Genomic DNA, 26672 nt, shown 5'->3' on the forward strand with positions numbered 1-26672 from the left:
GGGACAGCCCTGTCGTGTTCCCGAACATAGAGCAAAGGGCTTCAGTTTTTCACTGTTAATTGTGATATTACCTGAGGGTTTGTCATATATGGCCTTTATTATGTTAAGGTATTTTCCCTCTGTACCCATTTTATTAACTGTTTTAATCATAAATGGATGTTGTATCTTGTCAAATGCTTTTTCTGCGTCTCTTGATACAATCATATGATTTTTGTCCTTCATTTTGTTTATGTGCTGTATCACACTGATCGATTTGCGAATGGTGAACCATCCTTGTGCCCCTGGGATGAACCCCACTTGGTCGTGATGTATACTCTTTTTAATGTATTGTTGTATTCAATATGGTAGTATTTTTGTTTAGGATTTGTGCATCTGTATTCATCAGAGGTCTTGATCAGTAGTTTTCTTTTTTTGTACTTTTTTACCGGATTTTGGTATCATAGTAATGTTGGCCTCATAAAATGAGTTTGGAAGTATTGCCTCTTCAATTTTTTGGAAGAGTTTGAGGAGGACAGGTATTAAATCCTCTTTGAATGTTTGGTAGAATTCACTAGTGAAGCCATCTGGTCCTGGACTTTTGCTTTTTGGGAAGGTTTTGGATGATTGTTTCAATTTCCTTACTTTCAATTAGTTTGTTTAGATTTTCCAGTTCTTCATGATTCAGTCTAGGGAGGCTATATATATTTTTTTAATTTATTGGGGTGACAATTGTTAGTAAAATTACATAGATTTCAGGTATACAATTCTATATTACATCATTTATAAATCCCATTGTGTGTTCACCACCCAGAGTCAGTTCTCCTTCTATCACCATATATTTGATCGAAGGCTATATGTTTTTAAGAACTTGTCCATTTCTTCGAGGTTATTGAATTTGGTGGCATATAGTCCTTCATAGCATTCTCGTATGATTCTTTGTGTTTCTTTGGTATCCGTCATGACTTTTTCTCTTTCATCTCTGATTTTATTTGTGTCTTTTCTCTTTTTACCTCAGGGTTTAGCCAAGGTTTGTCGATTTTATTAATCTTTTCAAAGAACCAGTTCTTTGTTGCATTAATTTTTTCTATTGTGTTTTTGTTCTCTATTTCATTTGGTTCTGTTCTAATTTTGTTTCCTTCCTTCTGCTGACTTTGGGTTTCATTTTTTTTTCTTTTTCTAGTTCTTTAAGATGTAGTGTTAGGTTGTTTATTTGGGATTTTTCTTGTTTCTTGAGATATGTGTCTAATGATATAAATTTCCCTCTTACTGGATATCAACTGCTTTCACGACAATAGTTTTGATATGACATATTTTCATTGTCATTTGTTTATATGTATCTTTTATCTGTTATTCATTGACCCTGTCATTCTTTAATAGCATGTTGTTTAATCTCCATGTATTTGTGGTTTCTCCTGCTTTCTTTTTGCAGTTGATATCCAATTTCAAAGCCTTGTGGTCAGAGAATATGCTTGGTGTAATTTCAATCTTCTTAAATTTGCCGAGGCTAGTTCTGTGTCCCAACATATGGTCTATCCTTGATAATATTCCATATATTCTAGAAAAGAGTGTCTAGTCTGATGTTCTAGGATGAAGTCCTCTATAAATGTCAATTAGGTGCATTTGGTCTAGTATGTCATTTAAGACTCACATTTCCTTGTTGATTTTCTGTTTGGATGATCTATCTATAGCTGTCAATGATGTATTTAGGTCCCCTAGTATAATTGTGTTTTGGTCAATTTCTCTCTTTAGTTCTGTTAATAGTTGCTTTATATATTTTGGTGCTCCCTGATTCTGGCAATATATATTGATAAGTGTTATGTCTTCTTGTATTGTCCCCTTTATCATTATGAAATGTCCATCTTTGTCTCTTGTTACCTTTTAAATCCTGAAGTCTGTTTCGTCAGATGTAACTATGGGTACACCTGATTTTCTCTGGATTCCATTTGATGGGAGTACCGTTTTCCACTATTTCACTTTGAGCCTGTATTTGTCCTTGTAGCTGAAATGTATCTCTTGGAGGCAGTATATCGTTGGGTTTTGTTTTTTCATCCAGTCTGCCACTCTGTACCATTTTATTGGTGAGTTCAGTCTGTTTACACTTAGGGTGATTATTGACATATGAGGATTTCCTATAGCCATTTTATTTTGCTTTCTGTTAGCTCAGGTCTCCATTGTTTCTTTGCCTTTTTGTTTCTGTCTGTTATTTTAGTTTGGTGGTGTTCTATGATTTTTCCCTCTGTTATCTTTTTTGTTTTGTTTTGTTTTGTGTCTCAGTTCTGGGTTTTTGTGTGTGTTTGGTTACTGTTAAGTTTATGTAAAAGAAAGTTTCATATATACAGTAGTTCTTTTTGTTCAGCATGCTTCTTATCTCTATTCCCCTTTGCAAATTCAGAAATATGGAACTCTTCACGAATTTGCGTGTCATCCTTGTGCTGAGGCCATGCTAATCTTCTCTGTATCGTTTTAATTTCATTAGGTTAATGCAAAAGTAATTGAAGTTTTTGCAATTATTTTTAACCTTTCAAACCACAATTAGTTTTGCACCAACCTCATAGTATATGTATTGCTGAAGCGAGCACCTTTTTGTTCTTTTTCTTGTTTCACAACTTTAATAGAATATTCTATTCTGTCCAAATTAAAAGCACTGTATTCAGTTACAAATGTATCAGAAGTAAGGCTGAGCACTCTTCGGGCCAGGTCACAGTGTGGACCCGGCATCCCCCAGCTGCCAGGGACCATGGTCACATACTTGGGAACCCCACACACCAGCCAAGAAAAGATTACTCTGAATGCAGAGCTTTTAAGACAAGATGAATGTGGGGCTGAGAAATGGGTGCTACTGAGAGAGTGACAGAGGACATTTACACACCGAACAGAGAGCCGTGCCTCCAAGCCCAAGTTCCTCGCCACAGAAGATGGGCACATCGGGGCTCTGCCCACAACCCCCACCCTTAAAGCAGAGTGTAGTAGTGTAGTCTGCATGTCATGGAACCATTCTCCCGCCATCAGCAGCTGGTGGCAGGAGTGGGTGCGGTTTCTTCTACACAGGCCTCCCTCCCAGAAGAGATGCCACCACTTCTACCTGGTCAAGTCACCAGGTCTCCTGTCACCAACATGGTTTCAGAAACTCCAAGGACAAGAGACAAAATGCATCCCAAGCCCTCATAGCATGAAAGAACAAATAAATACAAGGGTGAATCACATAAGCTCACTCCTCTGGGTCGTGTGATCCACAAACCCCACCTCCACCCCAAGGAAAATAAAACCAAAGAAAGAACACTCTGAGAACAGGACACTACAACTCTTCTGAAGCACTCAGATGCAGAAGACCAAATGGCTGGAAACAAAGCACGTGGGTTTCTTCAAATGAAAGAAGAATCGGTCCGATAGTGGGAATGGTGCAGCTGATTCTTGATGCCATGGAACCACATCCCCAGACATCTGCCCTGGGCATCCATCCAGTGACCTTCCTTCCACCCCCAGCCCTTTTTGTGTTTCACAACTTTAATAGAATATTCTAACTATTCCGTACACATTGAAAGCACCGTATTCAGTTACAAATGTATCATAAGTAAGCCTGAGCACTCTCCAGTCACAAAGATGGTTTCGGAAACTCTGAGGATAAGCCCTCACAGTGTGTGTCCCAAGCCCTCACAGCAGGAAAGAACGAATAAATGATGAACCACAGAAGTTCACGTCTCAGCATCGCGTCTGTCACAACCCCCCACTCCCACCCCAAGGAAAATAAAACCAAAGAAAGAACACTCTGAGAACAGGACCCTCCTCTACAGGGTCTAATGGGCCTTGCGGAAGGCAGGGCCTGGGAAAGTCTACGGAGCTGCACCGGAGTCCATCGTGCACGCTGGAATTAAATCGGCTATTTCTGAAATGCATGTAAGTTGCCACTATACAGGTTAAGCAAAATAATAAGGACAACGAAACGTTGAAGGGAACATCACGCACTTGAAAACAAGTTAGATGTAAGCACTATCAGTATGGTGGTGCCGTAGCCCTGACGAGTCTTGAGAGACGTGCGGGCAACAGCCACACAGCGGAGGCAAACTCGCTTCTCACTGCTATTGGCATTCGGCGAATTTTGGCATCGTTCTCATCAGCTCCCTCCTCATCACCTCCTGACACCTCCTCTTCTCCTTCTTCGCCTTCTTCAAATTGTCATTCTGTATGGCCTCCCCCGTGAAGTACAGCACAGCCCATGGGACTGTCTGCTCATGAAGGAAGTGTCCAAACTCAAAGTCAGAGGCTAACGTAAATCTGTAATCTTCATCCAGTGATTCTCCGTCCCCCAATGTTTTCAGAGGATTGAAGAAGTTGAAAAACGAATCGTTGGAACGTGTTTGGTAATTGTTTTGACAGTGCCTCGACCCTTTTCTTCCTGCTGTCTCTTGATCGTTTTGACCGTAACATTGTTTTACTTTCTTCCAGCCAGTAGTGCACCCATCACAGTCAACTATTTCAGTACCTTCAACGGAAAAGGAGTCGGCCTTATCTGGCTCCGAGTTCATCTTGTATGTTTTTGTCAGCACTAAATTGGTAAAGTAGTCATTGGGTTCAAAGTGAAACTCTAATACAAGAGACATAGGCTGTGCAGGCTCTGAAAATGTCACTTTAGTATCCCACAGGTGTTTGCAAGATTGGTTCATGATATTTCTGGACTAACTCACTTAGCATATCCATGATTCTGAAGATGGTGAACCAGAATACGGACTCCCTCTGGGGCCTGGCTCTTCTGCTGTTATTTTATCTGCTATGACTACTTTATTTTTCACGTCTCCAGACAATTTCTCTTCCTCACCATTCCGATTCTGCATCTGTCGGCACAACGTCAACAGCAACAAATTCCCTTCTCTTGTCAAGGAGAGGCTGGTACAGTGGTGCGTACTTCCCCTTCATGTCATGGACTTCATCATAGAACTTGGCTTCCATGTGAGCACACTTTACCGGAACTTGTGTGAGCGCATTGATTCTTCTCTACTGCTTTAGGTAAAGTCTTGTTGGAGCTTGAAGGAGTGTGGGAGACAATGTCCAGTCGTTTCTGGAAGGCTGCCCAAACTGGAGGATTCTGCACCATGTGATCTGTGAGCTTTTCTGTAGTATTTACAGTGTTCAGCAGCTCCCAAGGAATCTGAAGAACCCCCATCTGAAGAACTGTTATTATTGGCCTTCTGATCGTTTTTAATCTCCTCACACCTTCAGCAGTAGTGGTGGCTTCGCTGCTCTTGGATTTGTGCCATCATGGCCCAGGGACCTTATAGTCTTAATAAGAACAACAAGAGCGGGTCCAGTCACTCGATCCGTTTATTTCGAATCTAATTGCGTTGTGAGATATTTTCATCTGTGATATCCATTCTTTGAAAATTGGTTAAACTTCCTTTATGTACCACTTATGCTTCAGCAGCACCCAAGGTCTAGGAAACAGATGGCACAACTCAACTGGGATTTTGACGAAATTTTACTCACAAATATGTTGAGGGAGATCATGGCACCTGGGGACTATCAACAGTGAGAAGAGACTATTACGGTTGCAAGGTTTTAAGGGACAAAGGAAGGAAAGTGCTGGAGCCCAGTGAGAGGTGGAGCAGTAGGAATAGGACGCTCTCTATGATGCTGAAGTTAACAAAAGGGCACTGCTCCTGTCAGAACTATGGCAGCCACTTAGGCAGGGAGGGAACAGGGGGAAATTGCCCTAATCTCTCTTTCTTCATGTTCTCTAATCTCCTGCCAATACCTCCCAGTAGCTAGACGTGACTGGAAGCCAGAGCGTAAGGAGTCCAGGGAATGCAGCTCACAGGGGTTACCACCTAGGGCATAGAACAAAGGCGAGAAAGACAGTGACTGGTGGAGTGGGGCAAATGGAAAAGAACGAGCGGATTTTATGACCTGTGACCCCATGTGATTTGAATAGGTTTTATTTTTGCTCAAAAACTACGTATTTTTGTATCTGTCATGATCCAAGTAGGAAAACAGAAATCACTCGAAGTGTTTTTCAAAGAGCAAATTTCATACAGAGAATTGGTTACCAGGTGACATTAATACAAGGAAACCAAATGGGAAGGTGAAGCAATTGAGAGACCAGCAATAGCAGGAGCTACATGTCCTTTCGGTCTGGAAATCCACAGAGAGTAGGTGATGTCAGAAATCAGAAATCAAGCCATGCTGCTGTTTTGTCAGAGACATAAAAATCCCTGATTGTAATCGTTCTTGGGGAGCTGTGCCTTTGTTATGCTGTATCTCTGTTTCTGTGAATGTTCTTTATGTAAATTATTTGTATTCGGTATTTACATTTTCTGTTAGTATTTCCCTGTCGTTTTTTTATCTTCAAAAATTTTGTGTTGTTTTACTTATAATGTGTCTCTTTATAGTCTATATAACTGTACATTGTGTTTTATTAATCTGTTGTGACACTCGCTCTCTTTCAATGGGCGAATCCAATCGATTACATTTATTTTGATTGATATCATTTTCAGGATTTTTTTTCTTATCACAAAGTATACATCATCACATGCAATGATCAAATGCTTTGCGTCTACTTCCGGGAAGCTAAGTGAAGAAGTTTATTTCTTGGGGTGGCCGGTTAGCTCAGTTGGTTAGAGCGTGTGCTGATAACACCAAGGTTGCCAGTTCTATCCCCACATGGGCCGCTGTGAGCTGCACCCTCCTTAAAAAAAGAAATTTAATAGAAAAGGGAAGAGGGTGTCTATTATATTCAGTGCTGCCTATAGGTCAACTAAGATGAGGATTGAAAATTGACCCTGGGATTTATATCGTGAAGGGCATTGTTAAGCAGGACAAGATCAACCTTAGTGGAGGTGGGGGTGTGAAAACCTGATTGTAGCACGTGGAAGAGGGGAAATCAGGAGATGAATTAGAGGCAGGATGTATAATGAACGGTTCCCAAGGGTTTTGCTGCAGATGGAAGCATAGAAACGAGATAGCTGGCAGATGAATTAAAAGTCAAAGGAAGATTGTGTTGTGAAATCAAAGAAATGACAGTATGTTCGTTTATGAGCTGATGGGGATAGTCAAATAGAAAGGGGGAAATACCAGAATAAGAGGGGGGAACTGCTGGAGTGGTGCCCTTCAGTAGGTAGGAAGGGATGAGATCTCGGGTGCAGGTGGAGGTACTGGTCTTATTTAAGGGCATGGATATTTCATCTAGAGTAACAAGTTGTTTTCCATATGCTAAATCCATAAGTTAATTACAACATTAGAAAGTTCTCACCTCAGGTAAGCAGCCTAAGGTGACCTCTGAAAATGGTTCACTATTCACTTGACCCAGAAAATCCCACAAAATCATGTACATCGAGAGGTTCAAATCTTCGTGTTCATTTTAAGAACACTCGCGAAACTGCCCAGGCCATCAAGGGTATGCTTATCCAAACAACCACCACGTATCTGAAGGACGTCACAGGAGCAATGAGTGCCATTCCGTCAGTACAGTGGTGGGGCTGGTAGGTGTGCCAGGCCAAACAGTGGGGCTGGATGCAGGGTCGGTGGCCCAAAGAGCTGCAGAATTTTGGTGCAAATGCTTAAAAATGCAGAGAAGAATACTGCACTTAAGGGTTTCCATGTAGATTCTCTGGTCGCTTAGCACAGGCAGGTGAACAAAGCTCCCAAGATGCAGCGCGGAGCGTACCAAGCTCATGGGCTAATGAACGTGAGCTCTCCCTGCCACACTGAGGGATCCTTACTGCAAAAGAGCAGATTGTTCCAAACCAGAGAGGAGGTTGCACAGAAGAAAAGGTATCTCGGAAGAAACAAAAACTTATGACCTGGGAGTAGGGTTTCCAGGTGGAATTCCCACCCATTCTCGGGAATTTTTTCACTTTCTCATTCCCGAATCCTGAGAAAAGTTGGTTGGGAAGTCAGGAAAATCGGCTCCTTGAACCCAGTAATACCCACAATGGGAAATAAATGTACTACTGACAATGTATCTCTTAGACATTTTTCCTGTTTATCTCTAGGATTTCCAGGCGGGAATTCCCGCCCATTCTCGGGAATTTGTTTTCACATTTCCGTACCCGAATCCCAAGAAAAGTTGGTCAGGAAATTGGGAAAATCGACTCCTTGAGCCCAGGTGCTTGGTAGTATCGGCTGTCAGTTTGTGGAAGCGATTCATCATGGTGAACAGAAAACAGTTTCTATTTCGGGATTCGGGAACGGGAAAGCAAAAAAAATTCCTGAGAACGGGCGGAAATTCCTGCCTGGAAACCTTACCTGGGAGTAAATTCAGCATCAAATAAATGTTAAAAAAAAACACACCAAAAAAACACAAAAAAAAAACAAAAACGTTCTCAAATGTTCAGAATGTTCTGAAATCCCCCATGGCTGCAATTGATTGGGGAGAGTCTAGATTTTAGAGAAGGTAGCCAGAGCCCTAATTAGCTCCTAAGAACACAATGGGTACATGATGAGCAGATCACTAATTATAAGTGGGCCAGAGTGGAGGAGTAACCCCCACAACACTGCTTTCAGTTTTAGAATTTCAACTCCTTCTATCCCAGGCAGGAGCAACAGTAAAGTTTTTAGAGCATGAATCACTTCAATTAAATGTATTTAATGTTACATTTAAGAAAATCATTTTAAAACCAGTGCTTGCAATTTTAGACTAAAGCCAGCAAAGTAGTTTGTGATTTTTTTTTTTATAGCAAAACTATACTCCTTATTCGTAGTTAATGAATGAATTGCAGGCGCATTTTATTTTCATCTGTTTTTATATTTTCTGTCACAGTATTCACTCATTTAATTATTCACAAATATAACAACATAGCTATTTTAAACCTTGTAAATTAAACATATAAATGGCCTATGAGTTACGATCTGACATAATAATTCTTCTTAGTATAATTTATAATTTGACAGTAATGAAATTCATAAATAAGAATAGCAGTCCTAAAACTGGCAGAAAAAAATCCTAACTTATAATGACCAGTTACAATAAGAAAATAGCTTTTTGAATTGTTAAAGTTGATAACAACTTAATTACAAGCTATTAAATCTGAGAAATAATCTTTCAGTCTTCTTAACTTTCAAATTAAGTATTCCTAGTACCAATTCTTGCCTGCCTACAGTAGTTTTATAAGAAGAATTCCAATTATTTTATCATAATAATCCATCTCTACAGTAATTGTTTCAGATAACCATTGTTAAAACTTTTGGGGAAAACCAGCAATTCCACTCCTAGGTATATTAGTGAAGAGAAATGGAATCAAATACCTGCACAGAAACTTGTACATGAATGTTTGTAGAAACGTTATTCATAATAACCAAAACGTAGAAACAACCCATCAACTGACGAATGGCTAAGCAAATACAGTTTGTCCACAGTGGACTATTATGATGATAAAAAGAAATAAAGTACTGAAACAGATTACAGTATGGATGAACCTTGAAAATGTGCTAAATGAAAGAAGCCAGACACAAAAGGCAACATATTATAAGATTCTATTTATGTGCAATGTCCAAAATAGGCAAATCTATAGAGACCGAAAGTAGATTTGTGGTTGCCTGTGGTAGAGGGAAGAGAAGGGGTTAGGAGTGGGCAGTGACTGTCAGTGGGGATGAAGTTTCTTTTTGGGGGCGAATAAGATGTTCTAACATTAGATATCGGTGATGGTTGCACAGCTCTATGAATATATTGAAAACCACTGACGTACACTTTAAAGGAGTGAATTTTATGGTATGTGAATTACATAAAGTTGTTAAAAATAATAGCTTAAAAAAGACAGTATGGAAGTTACTTTAGTCACTTAAAATCACCTTCCAAGTAAGTTCAGAAGTTTTATTTTCATTCTACTGTTTAAAAAAATACAGCCAATCTGTGATTCACTGTGGGGAAAAAAAAATAATGAGTTAAAAGAATAAGCATTTTCCATCATTTTTCTGTTACAGCAAGTAACTATTGAAAGGTTGATTAAAGGTCCAAGGGGTGCTGTATTTCTAGAAATATTTTTTAAACTGCTTGAAATCCCAGACAATAAAGTGTTGATTGTACAAGCGGGCCAGCACAGATGGATATGAAAAAGTGCCATCGCAATGCCAACTCAATATTTGGAAATTTCTATCTAGAATAGAGTGATTTTCTTTTGTTTAGTCTTTTCCCCAAGTAGAAACAACTGAGAGCCATACAGCAAGGTCACAACTGAGACCCTTACCATAAGATCGTAAGTTCTGTTGTAGGTGGGGCTGTGAGGGCCGCAGTGGAATGGCAAACACTGATGTAATGATATACAGATCCATCCAGCTGCTGGTGATCCAGGCTAGTGTTTCTGGCCAGACAATTCAACCAAGGCATTCAAAAATGTCATCTCTATATTTCTCCCTGGGGAACTCGCATTTCTTCTGCTCTTCGGAGGAATCCTGGTATCGAAAGGAAAAAAGAATTCTGGCATCAACTGAGTACAGCAGCAGACATGGCAACAGCTCAAAAAGCCTGCTTTCACTTCTTAGTTTACACAGCACTCTTGACAAACCTTGATTCAGGTCGAATTTGTGCCCTTATCTCTATTGCGCAGATGAGGAAATAATCTCAGTGGTTGGAAGTCACCTACGGTCCCATGTCTTGCTGTGTCTGCCAGAAATTGAACCTTTATTAGAGTTGTATACTGCTGCACCATCTATCTGGTGCTGTATGAATAAGCTCTCCAGAACCACTTTGGTGAGAAAGCTGGTTCTGGTCTTCTGTGAACATTTGGTCACAGGTCCTGATAGAGCACTCATGCCATCAGGCTCAAGGGACGCCAATTCCAACTTTGGTCTCTTTGCATAACACATCATTTCTTCAAATATGTATTATATTTTACACGATCACTTCTATTAGTACCTCCTATATACTTAGTACTTCTATCTTACGTCATCTTTCTCTCTATGGGCGACATTAAAGCAGAGTAGTCAAAAGCATTGACTTTGGAGTCAGATAGGGTTTTACAACCCGCTTTTGTCACTTCCTAACTTTGTGAACTCGTACAAATTACTTAACCGAGTTGGGGCTCAGTTTTCTTAATATGTAACATAAACATAGGGACAAAATCCCCTTCAAATTTATAATAGGGTGGCAATATAATGCATCCTCCAAATGATGACGGAGGGCCGTAGGTCCAAGTGGGATTGCTGCAGACAGCCAGGCCATATGGCACCCTACCTAGATGAAACAGTGCGTGGAACGGGGCTAGCACACTCCCAGGCTCACAGCAGAGCCTTCACATGTGCTGTTCTCCTCGACTCAAACACTCTTTCCAGTCTCCCCCCACACACTCTTCCCTGGCTGGCGCTTCCTCAGTGTTCAGGTCGCAATTTAAATGCCACCTCTTCAGATAAGCCGTCCCTGACCACCCTATCCAGGTCTGTCTTTTCTTTCATAGAACTTGCTGCACTTTGAACGTACGCCTGTGTTGGTGCATTTGGTGATGGGTTGTCTTCCCTTTCCTACTGGAAGCTCTGTTAGGGCAGAGACCACACCTTTTTCATTCAGTGTCTTGCCACAGGCTAGCCTAATGGGTGGTAGGCATTCAAATAATTTATAGAATGGGTGAATGAATGCATGAATATTAATTTCTTTTCCCTATACTAGTGGGTCTCAGGATGATTTGTCCCCGCCCCCGGCACGGTTTGCAATGTCTGGAGATATATTTGGATGTCACAACTGGGGTGGGGTTGCTAGTGGCATCTAGGGGACAGAGGCCAGGGATTCTGCTAAAAATCCTACAGTGAGTGCACAGGGCAGCTTCCCACAACAAAACGTCAGTAGTACTGAGGTTGAGGAGTCCTGCCCTGTAACTAGTGATGTAAGGGCTTTTATTACCTTGAGTTGGTGCCAAAATGATAGCTGTACTGGAAAAGTTACTCATGTTTTAATCTTAGGGATGCATGCCATTAAGACAGTGAAAGATTATTAGGCTCATTTTGTATCTCAAGAATTAAGCAGTAGATGGCACTAGAAGATGCCATAATTTACTCTTAAATTTCATTGTAAGTGAGTATTTATGATTTACAGTTAATCACAGTTGATTTCACCCCTTTCTACACATAGGTATGTTTATACTAAACTAGATGTGTGACGGTTACATAGCAATATTTCTACCATTCGGCTCCACAGACCTAATATAGGTAAAGCACTCTCCTGTGGATGGAGATAAGTGACTCACTCACAGGTTTTGTCCTCAACAAGCTTACACTTCTTGACTGGTCCCGTAGGATAAGCATCTTGTTCTGGCATCCTCAGACCATCACTTGGAGTAGTTCATCATTTTTCAGGATTTCCTAGATCCTAGGTAGATACGTCACTATAGTGTGAGGTACTCATATGCACGAATGACGACAGAGTCCTGCCTCCTAGAACATTACCAAGACTTACCAGACATCTAGAGTTTTTAATTCCACAGGGGAAAAAAAAAAACCCACATTTTTTCCATGGTTCTATGCTTCGGTCCAGTTAAAGCACAAAGAATTACAGAAGACATTTCAAATGTTATGGATGATTTTTTAATGATTATTTAAAATTAAATTTATTGGGGAAGCATTGGTTAGTAAAATTATATAGGTCTTACGTGCTCAATTCTATAATATATCATCTATCTATTGCATTGTGTGTCCACTACCCAGAGTCAGTTTTCCTTCCATCACCATATATTTGACCCCTTTACCCTCTTCTACCTCCTCTTTCCCCCTTACCCCCCCCCCGTAACCACTAAACTGTTGTCTGTGTATATGAGTTTTTGTTTCTTTGTCTTATTCCCTGTTACTTTCAGTTTTATATCCCACATATGTGTGAAGTCATATAGTTCTCGACTGTTTCTGTCTGACTTATTTCACTTAGCATGATAATCTCAAGATCCATTTGTGTGGTCACAAATGGCAGTATTTCATCTTATGGCCGCATGATATTCCATTGTGTATATATACCACATCTTTGTTACTCAATCATGTATCAAAGGACACTTTGTTTCCCTGACTTGGCCACTGTAAATAATGCTGCGGTGAACATAAGGGCATATATATCTTTACAAATAAATGTTTTCTGAGTTCAGGTAGATACCCAGAAGAGGGATTGTTGGATCACATGGTAATTCTATTCTAGATTTTTGAGGAACCTCAATACTGTTTTCCACAGTGGCTGTACCAGTTTACTTACACCAACAGTGTATGAGGGTTCTTTTTTCACAGCCTCTCCAACACTTATTACTTGTCTTGTTGATGATAGCCATTCTAACAGGTGTGAGGTGATATTTCATTGTGGTTTTGATTTGCATTTCCCTAATAGTTAATGAAGTCGAGCATTTTTTCATATAGAGAGGGTGCCAAAAAAAAACTGTATACACATTTTAAGAAAGAAAAACTGTATTAAAATTGTAATGCTCAATATATACTGATGACAAAAGATGAATACAAGTCACATTTGACTTCTGCAATGACAAGAGGTGCTCAAAGTGGTTACCATCAGCATCCAGACACTTCTGATTATGGCAAACGACTGCTTGAGCAACTTTGACCAAAATGTCCACTTGTATACGTTTTTTTGTCACCCCCAGTATCTGTTGGCCATTTGCATGTCTTTCTGGGAGAACTATCTGTTCAGGTCCTCTGCCAATTTTTGTTTTTTGTTGTTGTTGTTGTTGTTGTTGTTGTTATTGTTGAATTGTATGAATTCTTTATATATTTTGGATATTAGCCCCTTATTAGAGGTGTTTGCAAATATCTTCTCCCATTAGGTTGGTTGCCTCTTTGTTTTGTTGATGGTTTCTTTTCATGTACAGAAGCTTTTTAGTTTGATATGGTCCCATTCATTTATTTTTGTTTTCACTTCCGTTGCCTTTGAGGTCAAATTCATAAAATGCTCTCTAAATCCAAAGTCCATCAGTTTAGTCCCTATGCTTTCTTCTATGCAATTTATTGTTTGAGGTCTTATGTTTAGGTCTTTGATCCATTTTGAGTTAATTTTGTACATGGTGACAGTAGTCTAGTTTCATTCTTTTTCATGTGACTTTCTAATTTTCCTTGCACCATTTATTGAAGAGGCTTTTTTTCTCCATTATATGTTTCTGGCTCCTTTGTCAACAATTATCTGCTCATATATATGTGGGTTTATTTCTGGGTTCTCACTTCTAGTCCATTGGTCTGTGTGTCTGTTTTTCTGCCAATACCATACTGTTATGATTATTGTCTCTTTGTAGTATAAATTGAAGTCAGGGAGTGTGATACCTCTAGCCTAGTTCTTTTTTCCTAGGATTGTTTTGGCTATTAGGGGTCTTTCGTGGTTCCATACAAAACTGATGATTTTTGTTCTATTTCTTGAAAAAATGCCATTGGGATTCTGATGGGGATTGCATTAAATCTGCGTATTTGGGTAATATGGCCATTTTAACTATGTTGATTCTTCCAAACCATGAACACGGAATGTCTTTCCATGTCTTTGTGTCTTCTTCCATTTCTTTTAAGAATATTTTAATAGCTTTCAGTGTATAGGTCCTTCACATCCTTTGTTAATTTAAGTTTATTCCTAGGTGTTTTATTATTTTTGTTGCAACTGCAAAAGGAATTGTTTTTCTCATTTCTTTTTCTGAAATTTCATCGTTAATATATAGGAATGCAGTGGGTTTTTGTACATTGATTTTGTATCTCCCTACTTTACTGTATTTGTTTGTTGTTTCTAATAGCTTTTTGGTGGAGTCTTTAGGGTTTTCTATATACAGCATCATGTCATCTGTAAAAAGTGACAATTTAACTTCTTCATTTCCAATTCAGATGTCTTTTATTTCTTTCTCTTGCCTGGTTGCTCTGGCAAGGACTTCCAATACTATGTTGAAAAGCAGAGGTGATAGGGGACAGCCCTGTCGTGTTCCTGAACGTAGAGCAAAGGGCTTCAGTTTTTCACCGTTAATTATGAGAGGGTTTGTCATATTGGTCTTTATTATGTTAAGGTATTTTCCTTCTATACTTACTTTATTAAATGTTTTAATCATAAATGGATGTTGTGTCTTGTCAAATGGTTTTTCTGCATCTATTGATATAATCATATGATTTTTATCTCTTTTTTTTTTATGTGCTGTATCACATTGATCAATTTGCATATGTGGAACCATCCTTGTGCCTGTGGAATAAACCTCCACTTGATTGTGGTATATAATTTTTTTAGTGTATTGTTGTATTCAATTTGCTAGTGTTTTGTTTAGGATTTCTGTATGTATTCATCAGAGATATTGGTTTTCCTTTTTTGTGCTATCATCAGATTTTGGTATCAGGGTAATTTTGGCCTCATAAAATGAGTTAGGAAGTATTGCCTCTTCTTCAATTTTTTGGAAGAGTTTGAGGAGGACAGGTATTAAATCCTCTTTGAATGTTTGATAGAATTCACCAGTAAAGCCATCTGCTCCTGGACTTTGGCTTTTGAGGAGGTTTTAAATGACTGCATCAATTTCATTACTTACTGTTGATCGGTCTGTTTAGATTTTCCAGTTCTTCGTTACTCTGTCTTGGAAAATTACATATTTCTAAGAACTTGTCCATTTCTTCTAGGTTATTGAATTTGTTGGCATATAGTCCTTCATAGTATTCTTGTATGATCCTTTGTAATTCTTTGGTAACTGTCATAACTTCTCTTTCATTTCTGATTTTTTTATTTGTATCTTTTTTTTTCTGTAGTGAAACTAGACTGGGGGTTGTCAATTTTATTAATCTTTTCAAAGAACCAGCTCTTTGTTGCATTAATTTTTTCTATTGTCTTTTTGTTCCCTATTTCATTTAATTCTGCTCTACTTTTTATTATTTCCTTCCTTCTGCTGAATTTGGGCTTCAGTTGTTCTATTTTTTCTAGTTTTTAAGATGTAACGTTAGGTTGTTTATTTGGAATTTTTCTTGTTTCTTGAGATGGGCCTCTATAACAGAAATTTTCCTTTTAATACTGCTTTTGCTCCATCCCAATAATTTTGGTATGATGCATTTTTATTCTCATTTGTTTCTATGTATCTTTTTATCTCTCCTTTTATTTCTTCTTTGACCCATTTTTTTAGTAGCATGTTGTTTAATGTCCATGTATTTGTGGTTTTTCCTGCTTTCTTTTTGCAGTGGATCTCAAATTTCAAAGCATGTTTAAGTATATAGTGCCCTATTCTGTGTAGGGGTTGCCATTTCCTGCTTCTGTCTTGTCTGTCAGTTATCTTACTCATAGTTTTGTATCCTTTTGTCTTTTTGTTTCAGGTAAAATAGCCTATTTCAGTATTTCTTGTAGTACTTGTGGTGGCAAATTCCCTCAGCTTTTATATATCTGGAAAAGTCTTTATTCCTCCTTCATATCTAAAGGACAACTTTGGAGGATATATTATTCTTGGCTGTTAATTTCTCTCTTTCAATAGTTTGAATATTTGATTCCACTCCTTCCTGGTTTGTAGAGTTTCTGCTGAAAAAATTGATGATAATCTAATGGGTCTTCCTTTGTAGGTTACCATCTTCTTTTTCTTGGCTGCCTTGAGAATTCTTTCTTTGGCATTAATTTTTGACAGCTTCAATATAATGTGTCTTGGAGAAGGCCTGTTAGGATTGAGATAATTAGATGTTCTGTTTGCTTCTTGGATTCGAGAATCCAGTTCTTTCTATAGGTTTGGGATGTTCTCAGTGACTATTTGTTTGAATAGGCTTTCTGTGCCCTTCTCCCTGTCTTCTCCTTCATTATTCTTATACCGCTCTTTCTGATGGAGTCAGAGAGTTCTTGTAGAATTCTTTCATTTGTTTTAACCCTCAGTTCTCTCTTCTTCCATTTGCGTCATTTCCAGATTTCTATCTTTGATATCACTAATTCTTTCCTCCATCTGGTCAGCTCTGTTTCCTAAGCTGGCTATTTCATTCTTCATCTCTTTTATTGAATTCTTCAGCTCCAGAATATTTGGTTCTTTTTTAAAAATTTCATTCTCTTTGGTAAAATACTCATTTTGTTTGTTGATTTTATTTCTGAATTCATTAAATTGCCTATGTGAGTTTTCTTTTATCTTATTGAATATTCCAGGATTTCATTTAACATTGCAAAAATCCATGTTTGAAATTATTCAGTTTTAACTGGGGTATTTCATTGGTAATTTGATGAGTTAATGGCTTATTTGTAGTTTTCTTAAGAAATTAACTACCGTGTTTTCCCGAAAATGAGACCTAGCTGGACAATCAGCTCGAATGCGTCTTTTGGAGCAAAGATTAATATAAGACCCGGTCTTATTTTACTATAGTATAAGACCGGGTCTTATATAATACAATACAACACAACACAACACAACACAACACAACACAACACAACACAACACAATACAATACCGAGTCTTATATTCATTTTTGCTCCAAAAGATGCATTAGAGCTGATTGTCCGGCTAGGTCTTATTTTCAGGGAAACATGGTATAATTATTAAAGCAAGAGGTTGTTTGCTGAATTGGCGGCAGCAGTTAAGGGATTTGAGTTCCTTATCTGGGATTTGAGTTCCTTATCTGCACTCTGAAAGATGTATGACCTTGAGCAAGTCACTTAACTTTTCTAAATTTGTTTCCTCATCTGAAAAAATGAGTGAATAATTCTCACCTTGTCTATCTCATGGAGATTTAGTGCTTGAGACTATACTGGCTCATATGTTTCAGTGTGGATTTCAGTATGTATTCCTGTTTGGGGAAAATAGAGGGTCTTTCAATTCAGTTGATTGTTCTTTTTCATATTAAAAGCCAACCAAAAACTGCAGTGTGGTTGTATTTCGGCACAGCTTTGATTTTTTGAAATCTCCCATAGTGAGTAAGTGATATAGCAAAACAACTGAGAAATAAACAAGAATGATATTATTGAACCAACAAAGTAGACATATTTGTTCAACAATGGGATTAGTTGCTCATGTGTAATTTCACGATGATACACTTTTCATTTTCTGCTGAATGAGATACCTCAACAACTGCCTCATAAAAATGAAAAGATTCTAGTTTATGTGAGATTTGCAAAGTCTGAAAATTGTGTGTTTTGAAAAGCGACTGATTATTTAAGTATTTGTCAATATCTTATCATACACAGTTGTTAGATTGTAGACTAATACATTTCTACATATCATTTAAAATATGCTGCCTGATGATCTTTTCCACTGAACAGTTGGATTCTTTAGGAACTGTGTATAATGTATAGTCCACATAATGTTTACCTTGATCCTCACAGTGGATATTTGTAGCATCTTTTTTTTTAGCAAGTATGCAAATAATTTTTTTAAATTTTATTGGGGAATATTGGGGAACAGCGTGTTTCTCCAGGGCCCATCAGCTCCAAGTCATTCTTCAATCTAGTTGTAGAGGGCACCACTCAGCTCCAAGTCCAGTCACCGTTTTCAATCTTTAGTTGCAGGGGGCACAGCCCACCATCCCATGTGGGAATTGAACCGGGAACCTTGTAGTTGAAAGCTCGTGCTCTAACCAACTGAGCCATCGGGCCACCCCGCAGGAAGCTCAGCGGCAGCTCATTCTCTTCAATCTAGTTGTGGAGGGTGCAGCTCACTGGCCCATGTGGGAATCGCACCGGCAACCCTGTTGTTCAGAGCTTGTGCTCTAACCAACTGAGCCATCTGGCCGCCCCATGTAGCATGTTTTTTAGATAAGAAAATTATCCAAGATTAAGTGACTTGTTGCGGGGACAGAGTCCCAGAGAGCAGTTTCCAGACTCTCGGCCTCACGTGGAAAGGTGCTGGCTCGGGTAGTAGATGGCCATCAGCTGTGACTAGTTGGCCATCGGCTGTTACCGGTTAGCCATTAGCCACTGATATAACTGCCGTGGCTACGTTGGTTGGTTGGTTGGTTGGTTGGTTGGTTGGTTGGTTGGTTGGTTGGTTGGCTGGCTGGCAGGCTGGCAGAGAAGCGGATGGTGGATTGCCACTCCTGCTTCCTGTTTCTCCAACCCAGCCGCCAGCGAGAATATAGTGATATGAACCCCCTATCCGTGGCTCCGTGGGTGTTCCTTTTTGGCCTCACCATATCCTGTGTTCTGGTGCGGGGAGCAGGAGCTGAGACCCTGAATGACGCTTGTACGCTGACATAGTACAAATAAGTGGCATGCAACTGGCAATCCGGTAGTGTCTTCATGCGCCCTCACCACTGTAGCCCTAATAGGCCAGTTTCATGCCAGTTGGCATTATCAGCTGATAGTAATTTAGCACACTCGGGGAACAATTCAGTTCAACACTAGCTCCGCCCAGAAAAAGCCGAGCATCTGTGGGGAAGATAGATCAGACACATAGAGGACTGAGGTGAACTGGCTCTGTAAGTGGTTTCTTATGACGCTGCCAAGATTTTCTGGAGGAAAAAATTAAACTCTCTCTTAAAAAATAAAACAAGGCTGCAACAAAGTGAATTTGAGGTTAGATGGTGTGGGGACAGAGCCAGGAGTGCAGTTTCCAGGCTCTCGGCCTCACTTAGAAAGGTGCTGGCTCAGGTAGTAAATGGCCATCAACTGTGATTGGATGGCCATCAGCTGTAACCCGTGAGCCGTTGGCCACTAATATAACTGCCGTGGCTACGCTAGCAGAAAATGGGGGCTAGCAAGAAGATGGTGGCTGGCGAGCGCGGACTGCACTTAGCACGGTGGAGTGCGGGTTGCAGATTGCAGAGAAGTGGACGGCAGGTTGCAGATAGTGTGGATCCTGCTTCCTGTGTCTCCAACCCAGCCGGGCTGTGACGTAGAGATGTATTGTGCAGGCAAATGGCAAGGGTTGCAAAGAGTTAATAGGCATCTTTCAACATGTGCATGGCTGTTCCTTTCCAGCAAAATAAAGGAAAGTTATCTCAAATCTGTCTCCTGTGTGCCTTGTATCAGGCACTATTCTAGTTTTTTATGTTATCTCAATTGATTCTTGCAGTACTGATACAGCATTTGTGATGGACTCCCTTTGGAAAACACAGAAAACTGAGTGTCATGCAGGGTCTCAGCTCCCACTCCCCGCCCAAGAACGCAGGACACGGTAAGGCCAAAAAGGAACACCCATGGAGCCATAAGTAGGGGAGTCAAACCAATATATTCTTGCTGGCGGCTGGGCTGGAGACACAGGAAGCAGGATCTACATAATCTGCCTAACAGCAGTCCGCGCTTGCCAGCCACCATCTTCTTGCTAGCCCCCATTCCTTTTCTGCTAGCGTAGCCACAGCCGTTATATTAGTGGCCAATGGCCTACGGGTTACAGCTGACGGCCAACTAGCCACAGCTGCTGGCATCTGATCACAGTTGATGGCCATTTACTACCCGAGCCAGCACCTTTCTATGTGAGGCCGAGAGCCTGGAAACTGCTTTTTGGGGTTTTGTCCCCACACTCCACCCCTACAGGGTCTCGCCTCACAATCTACGCGACAAGCGTCTTCTGCGAGGGGCCCTGTGCAAGGAGCCTGGAGGTGAATGCACTATCCTGAACACAGCCAGGCTCTCTGGGCACAGCCAGGGTTTCTCAGGGCACCACCACAGTACTTCTGGGCACAGCCAGACATCCTGGGCTTCTTAGGGTACCACCTGTCTCCCCGGGCACAGCCAGGTTTTCTCAGGGGACCACCACAGTACTTCTGGTCACAGCCAGACTTCCTGGGCTTCTTAGGGTACCACCTGTCTCCCCGGGCACAGCCAGAGTTTCTCAGGGCACTGCCACTCTCTCTGGACACAGCCAGACTTCCTGGACACAGCCAGGGCCTCAGGGCACTGCCACTCTCTCTGGGCACAGCCAGACTTCCTGGACACAGCCAGGGCCTCTCAGGACACTGCCACTCTCTGGACACAGCCAGACTTCCTGGACACAGCCAGGGCTCTCAGGGCACTGCCACTCTCTGGACACAGCCAGACTTCCTGGACACAGCCAGGGCCTCAGGGCACTGCCACTCTCTCTGGGCCTCTCGGGGTACTGTGCTGGAACAACAGCAGCTCACATCAAGGTGCTTACATATTATCAATGGCGGCCAGTCAAGACACAAAAGCAAACATCAAACCAGTCCCACTACATGGTGGTATGTTCCCAAACAGTCAAGCGTCCATTAAATTAGGGATAGAAGGCAATTCCCCATAGTCCATAGTCATTCGCCAGGGCTGTCCTGGGGGTGAGGGATGACCTTGACCTCACCCTCATCTCCCAAGGAGGACTCAGGAAGCGTTTCCTCCTGGGACAAGTCCCGCATCCAGGCTGCGTCAGCAAACAGTTCCCAGCCCACAGGGCAGCAACAACCTCCGCTTTCTCCGCTTTCTCCGGCCTCTGCTGGTTGGGGAACCATCCACATCTTTCCACCCCTCCACGGGAATCGAGCTCTCCGGCAGCTGCTCCTCCTGGTCTTCCTCAGACTGAGCTTTCTTACGCACAAACTGCTCCACTGCCCTTCGGAAAGCTTTGGCCAGCACCGTATCCTGCCGACTACGCCAAGTGTCACGCGGGGGACCCTGCTCGCTGCGCCATTTGTCGTGCAGGGTCTCAGCTCCCACTCCCCGCCCAAGAACGCAGGACACGGTAAGGCCAAAAAGGAACACCCATGGAGCCATAAGTAGGGGAGTCAAACCAATATATTCTTGCTGGCGGCTGGGCTGGAGACACAGGAAGCAGGATCTACATAATCTGCCTAACAGCAGTCCGCGCTTGCCAGCCACCATCCTCTTGCTAGCCCCCATTCTTTTTCTGCTAGCGTAGCCACAGCCGTTATATTAGTGGCCAATGGCCTACGGGTTACAGCTGACGGCCAACTAGCCACAGCTGCTGGCATCTGATCACAGTTGATGGCCATTTACTACCCGAGCCAGCACCTTTCTATGTGAGGCCGAGAGCCTGGAAACTGCTTTTTGGGGTTTTGTCCCCACACTGAGGCATAAAGAGATTCCATTACATGCAAACATACAGTAAGGAAGTGGAAGAACTGATATTTGAGTCTAGGTCTCTGCTTCCGAAATCCATTTTTTTTCCCCCACTAAGACACGCTACCTCCTTATTATGGTATTAAACTGTTAAATAATACATTTTTGCCCAAGCAGTATCACTAGTCGTGTGGTGAAATCTCACGGATGACTAGGTAAATTGAAACTACTACTTTTTGCAAACTTTGTGGATATGTGTTTGAACCAAGGCAGGTTTACTCAAAGAATGTGTTTGTTTTGCCTCAGTGACTCTTTGGAAAATCAGTTTCTACCAATACAAATGTATTTGGTCTGTTAAGACTGTCCCAAATGAATTGCTCATTTTCCTAAACATAAATTTTGTTTGGAAAACACTTGCAAGTGCAGAGACAGCTTCAGTATGAATTATGGCGCTTGGAGTGTTCAAGTAAGATTGATAGTGGCTGGACTCGGGATTAATGTCATATTTTTCTGCAAAAGAGCTTTAGTAAGTTCAGTTATGGCACCATTTGAAGTCAGCTTAGTCAGTTGGGAATTTTAATTAAGTTCTGGGCAGCCACTAAGTATAACATATTCTGAGGCCAAGTTTTTCCAAGTAGCCATAGAAAATTGGGCATGTGTACACTAGCACCATTCGTGGACGTAAATCATAGCCAGCAGGAAAGTTTAGAGGGTAGAAAGTTGGTTCCAAGTGATGTTCGCAGAAAGTTCAAGCCAACTTAACCATCAGAGGCGCACTTTGGTCTGTACTTCTTTTAAAATAATCTTTGAAATTTTTATTTTGGTTCCGAAAGATTACCCTATCACTTATAATCATGTCTAGCCCATGAATTCGTTGATCAGAGTATCCAGGGAGAGTTTCGAATGCGCAAAGCTTGTGAACATCACCCAATTTCCTTTCTTTTTTTTTTAAATTAAATTTATTGGGGTGACAATGGTTAGTAAAATTACATAGATTTCAGGTGTACAATTCTGTAATACATCATCTATAAATCCCATTCTGTGCTCACCACCACCCAGAGTCAGTTCTCCTTCCATCACCACATACTTGACCCCATTTACCCTCCTCTACCACCCCTTCCCCCCTTACCCTCTGGTAACCACTAAACTATTGTCTGTGTCTATGAGTTTTTGTTTCTTCATTTGTTTGTCTCGTTCCTTTGTTGTTTTCAGTTTTATAACCCACATAGCAGTGAAATCATATGGTTCTTGACTTTTTCTGTCTGACTTAACCTAAGACCCGAAACAATATAAACTGCATAGAAGAAAACATAGGTACTAAACTTATGGACCTTCGGTTCAAAGAGGATTTTATGAATTTGACCCCAAAGGCAAGGGAAGTAAAAGCTAAAATAAACGAATGGGACTATATCAAACTGAAAAGTTTCTGCACAGCAAAAGAAACCATCGACAAAATAAAAAGGCAACCGACTGAATGAGAGAAGATTTTTGCAAACAACGCCTCCAATATGAGGCTAATATCCAACTTTCTCTGATGGGTACAATTATGTACTTCAACTTCGGTTTCCGTTAAGTATATTTCTCTCTACATGAAATCTTTCCCATTTAAATATATTTACCAACCCCTGGGTAGGGTCGACTAGGATGTAGGTGCCGATGACGCCATGCACAGAGTGGGTGGTCTGAGACGGCTGCCTCTGTTCCGTGTTTATTTATAGTCCTGTCTATCCCTATGACACTATTGATGAAACTGCTTATTTGGAAAATTGCTGTTCTCAAGTTGAAACTTCAAAATTTTCTGTTGTGAACAAGACTTAAAACTGTGCTTCCTGAGCACCGCACAAAACACACACACACACACACACACACACACACAGGCTTTTAAATTTCAGGAGACGGTTGTGACAAGCAAGAAGGAAAATCTATGTTTTTCATTCTTTCCCTCTTCTCTTAGAATCTTTACTTTGGATACTGACAGTGCCATCCTTACCGTCACCCAGCCTTCAAAGCTCAGTCATCGTTTCATTTCTGCCACTTCCTCAAACCCTTATCAGGTGCCAAGCCTTATATATAAGTTCTGCTTCTAAAATATTTCTCAATGGCCCTTTCCTTTCTTTTGCCACTTGTTATCACTGTCTTTCATCCAAAAATCACAGTGACATCCTACACTCAGCCTTTCTGTCATCCCCAAAAGTGCTGTAGCTTTTTCCATTTAAACATCTCTCTGAGTCTCATAGTTTCTTGCCTAAATAATTAGGAGGGTCTCCTAGTGGGTCTGCTTGGCTGTATTCTTGCGTCCATTGCAATGACGTTTCCACCTCTGTCTTCCTTTTCTAGACCATTAGCTACTTGAAAACAATCCTATCTTACTCAATGCAATCTCTTCAGTACGATTGCAATGCCTGCCATACAGTTGTAGACCACTTACATTTATTCAACAAATCTTAATCAAACACCTACTCTGTGCTAAGCACTGGGACTGTAGAAGTGAATAAAACAGATGTGGCTCTGCCCTTATGCCACCTAAGATCTAATGGGGAGAGACACACCAAGAACAAGTAAGAAACAAACAAAAATTAAGTTGTGTTAAAACGGAATGATTCCAAAAAACTAAGGGGATGAATAGAGACTAACAAAGCGGTTCCAATTTTAGGTAGGGTTCACAGAAGCCTGATAGAAGATAGTTAGCAATCCAGATAGTGAATGGGCAAAGAGCATAACAGACAAAAGAAGCAGCATGTGCAAAGGTCCTGAGGTGGAAAGAGCTTGATCTGTTTAAGGAACCAAAAGGAGACCAGTGCGGCTGAAGCCTAGTGTTCTGAAGTGTGGTAGGATACCTAGCCCGGGACTAGTCAGATCAGGGCCACATCATGAAATTTTCATGCAAGGGCAAGGGGCTTTAAGGATGAAGGGAAGGGCATCAGATAAGCACTTCTAAAGGATCAGTTTTCCTGTAATGGGAGCCAAAGAGGAATGCAGAAAGACCAGTAGGTGCTGTTGTAGAGATCCAGGTAAGGGTTGCTCTTGCATAAATAAATTGCCTCTTGTGTGGATTTTCATAATTGCCTTATACCGTATTTCCCCGAAAATAAGACCAGGTCTTATATTAATTTTTGCTCCAAAAGCTGCATTAGGGCTGATTTTCAGGGGATGTCTTATTTTTTATGTACAACAATCTACATTTATTCATGTACAACAATCTGCATTTATTTAAATACAGTCATGTCATCTTCTTCTGGAACATCGTCATAAGTCTCCAAACCCTGAATTCCAGCTTGAATTTCTTGCGACTCCATTTCCTGTAGAACCATGGGCCCCGATCTCTCATGTCCAGCAATAGAGCTCTCCTTAAACGAGCACTTCCTGTCCATGTAGCCTGCTCGGAGTGCATTGGCAACACAGCTGTCAGTCATTTTATCCCATGAACTCTGCACCCACGTCACGACCTCTTGCAGGCTAGGCTCCACAAAGTTTCCACGCTGATTTCTCTCCATTCTATTTTCAATGTAGTCATTGATTTCCATGTGCAAATGGTCCTTGAATGGCTTGTTTATTGCAATATCAAGAATCTGGAGATAGGCAGTCATTCCTGCGGGAATCATTATTTGATCTAGACTTCTCTCTGCAAGGAAGTTCTTCATGTCTTTAGCGTGGTAAGTGCTGGCTGAATCCCAGATGGGTAGCAGACCTCTTTGGCCACCTTGCAAAACCAGTGGCAGCGTTAAATCGACCCACTTTCTTATAACTGCTTGTGTGCCCCAGGCTTTTTTGGTTTCAAGAACATAAATGCCTGAAACATGTTCAACCTTATCTTTCTTGCCCTTCGTGATGATTAGAGGTGGGGCTTTCTTTCCATCCAGACGAATTGCCAAAATACAGGTGATACATGCACTTTCATAACCAGTGGAGGGAATGTAGATTGATGAGGCACCCCTCTGATCAATTGTCATCTGAAATCCTTGGCCCATAAACACTGCAGTTTCATCCATAGCAATTATGTTGGAGAGTTGGTATTTAGAAAAGTCGATGCCATCAACAAAAGACTTGAATGAAGTACACGTTTAATAACTTCAGTATCTTCCAGCTTGACTAGTGTTTTGATCTTAGAGACAGTTCATATGGCTGAAGGAAGCCATCCAGACAGTGTTGTGATGCTTTGTATTCTTCTGGGGAGATTTCTAACTGTGGTGCCATTGCAAGGGCAGATGCTTGAATATCAGCCCTGCACACAACCAAAGCCTTTGCTCTCCTGTCTGCAATCCATTCACAGATGATGTGTTCCAGCTCAGGGAATAATGGTTGCCGACCTGATCCACACTTGTGCTTAGCATTTCCCTTGTCCACCTGTTGCCTGAGGTTATCATATTCTGCTCGCCATTTTCGGACCATTCGGAGATCCAACTTCTCTTTTCAGAAAGCCGTAAGATTCTTGCCCGGGGAGTCCTCCACAATTCCTTTCTTGTACTTGACGGAATCTCTCTTTCTTGTTGCACTCATCTTGTCTGGGGGTCAAAATATTACTCCCTTCAAATATGCCATTAAACCAAGTGTTAATTGAAGACTTACAAGACAGGAGTGGCAACAAAAATGATGACAGTTAAGAATGATGGTCCACACAAAAGCGATGAAAAATTGCAGGCACCAAAATTCAATAAAGTTCCTTTGTTTCACATGAGTGCGTTAAATACATCCGTTACAACACACGACATATTGAATTATGAAGATTCATATTAGACACAACCAGGTCCGTTCGTTATCAAGTGCGCACGTGATTCGTGCTTTGTGTCTGTATTCCTATTCATCATTCAGCAATAAGACTCGAGTTCATCTGTTTACATAGGTGTTTACCTCTTGTCCAAAGGTGCCCACT

At 40.9% G+C, this 26672-nt stretch overlaps 1 pseudogene across 1 annotated transcript; it reads right to left on the minus strand.

Annotated features, from left to right (window-relative positions):
• Window positions 1-3969: 3969 nt before the first annotated feature.
• Window positions 3970-26191, minus strand: LOC308494964 (nucleosome assembly protein 1-like 4; annotated as a pseudogene). Its single transcript has 3 exons — window positions 26110-26191; window positions 5726-5798; window positions 3970-5187 (listed from the first exon to the last, which is right to left on the minus strand). The product of its transcript is annotated as a nucleosome assembly protein 1-like 4 (transcript).
• Between the last annotated feature and the right edge of the window lie 481 nt (window positions 26192-26672).

This window comes from Rhinolophus hipposideros (genome assembly GCF_964194185.1).
Source record: "Rhinolophus hipposideros genome assembly, chromosome: X".
NCBI classification, from domain to species: Eukaryota; Metazoa; Chordata; class Mammalia; order Chiroptera; family Rhinolophidae; genus Rhinolophus; species Rhinolophus hipposideros.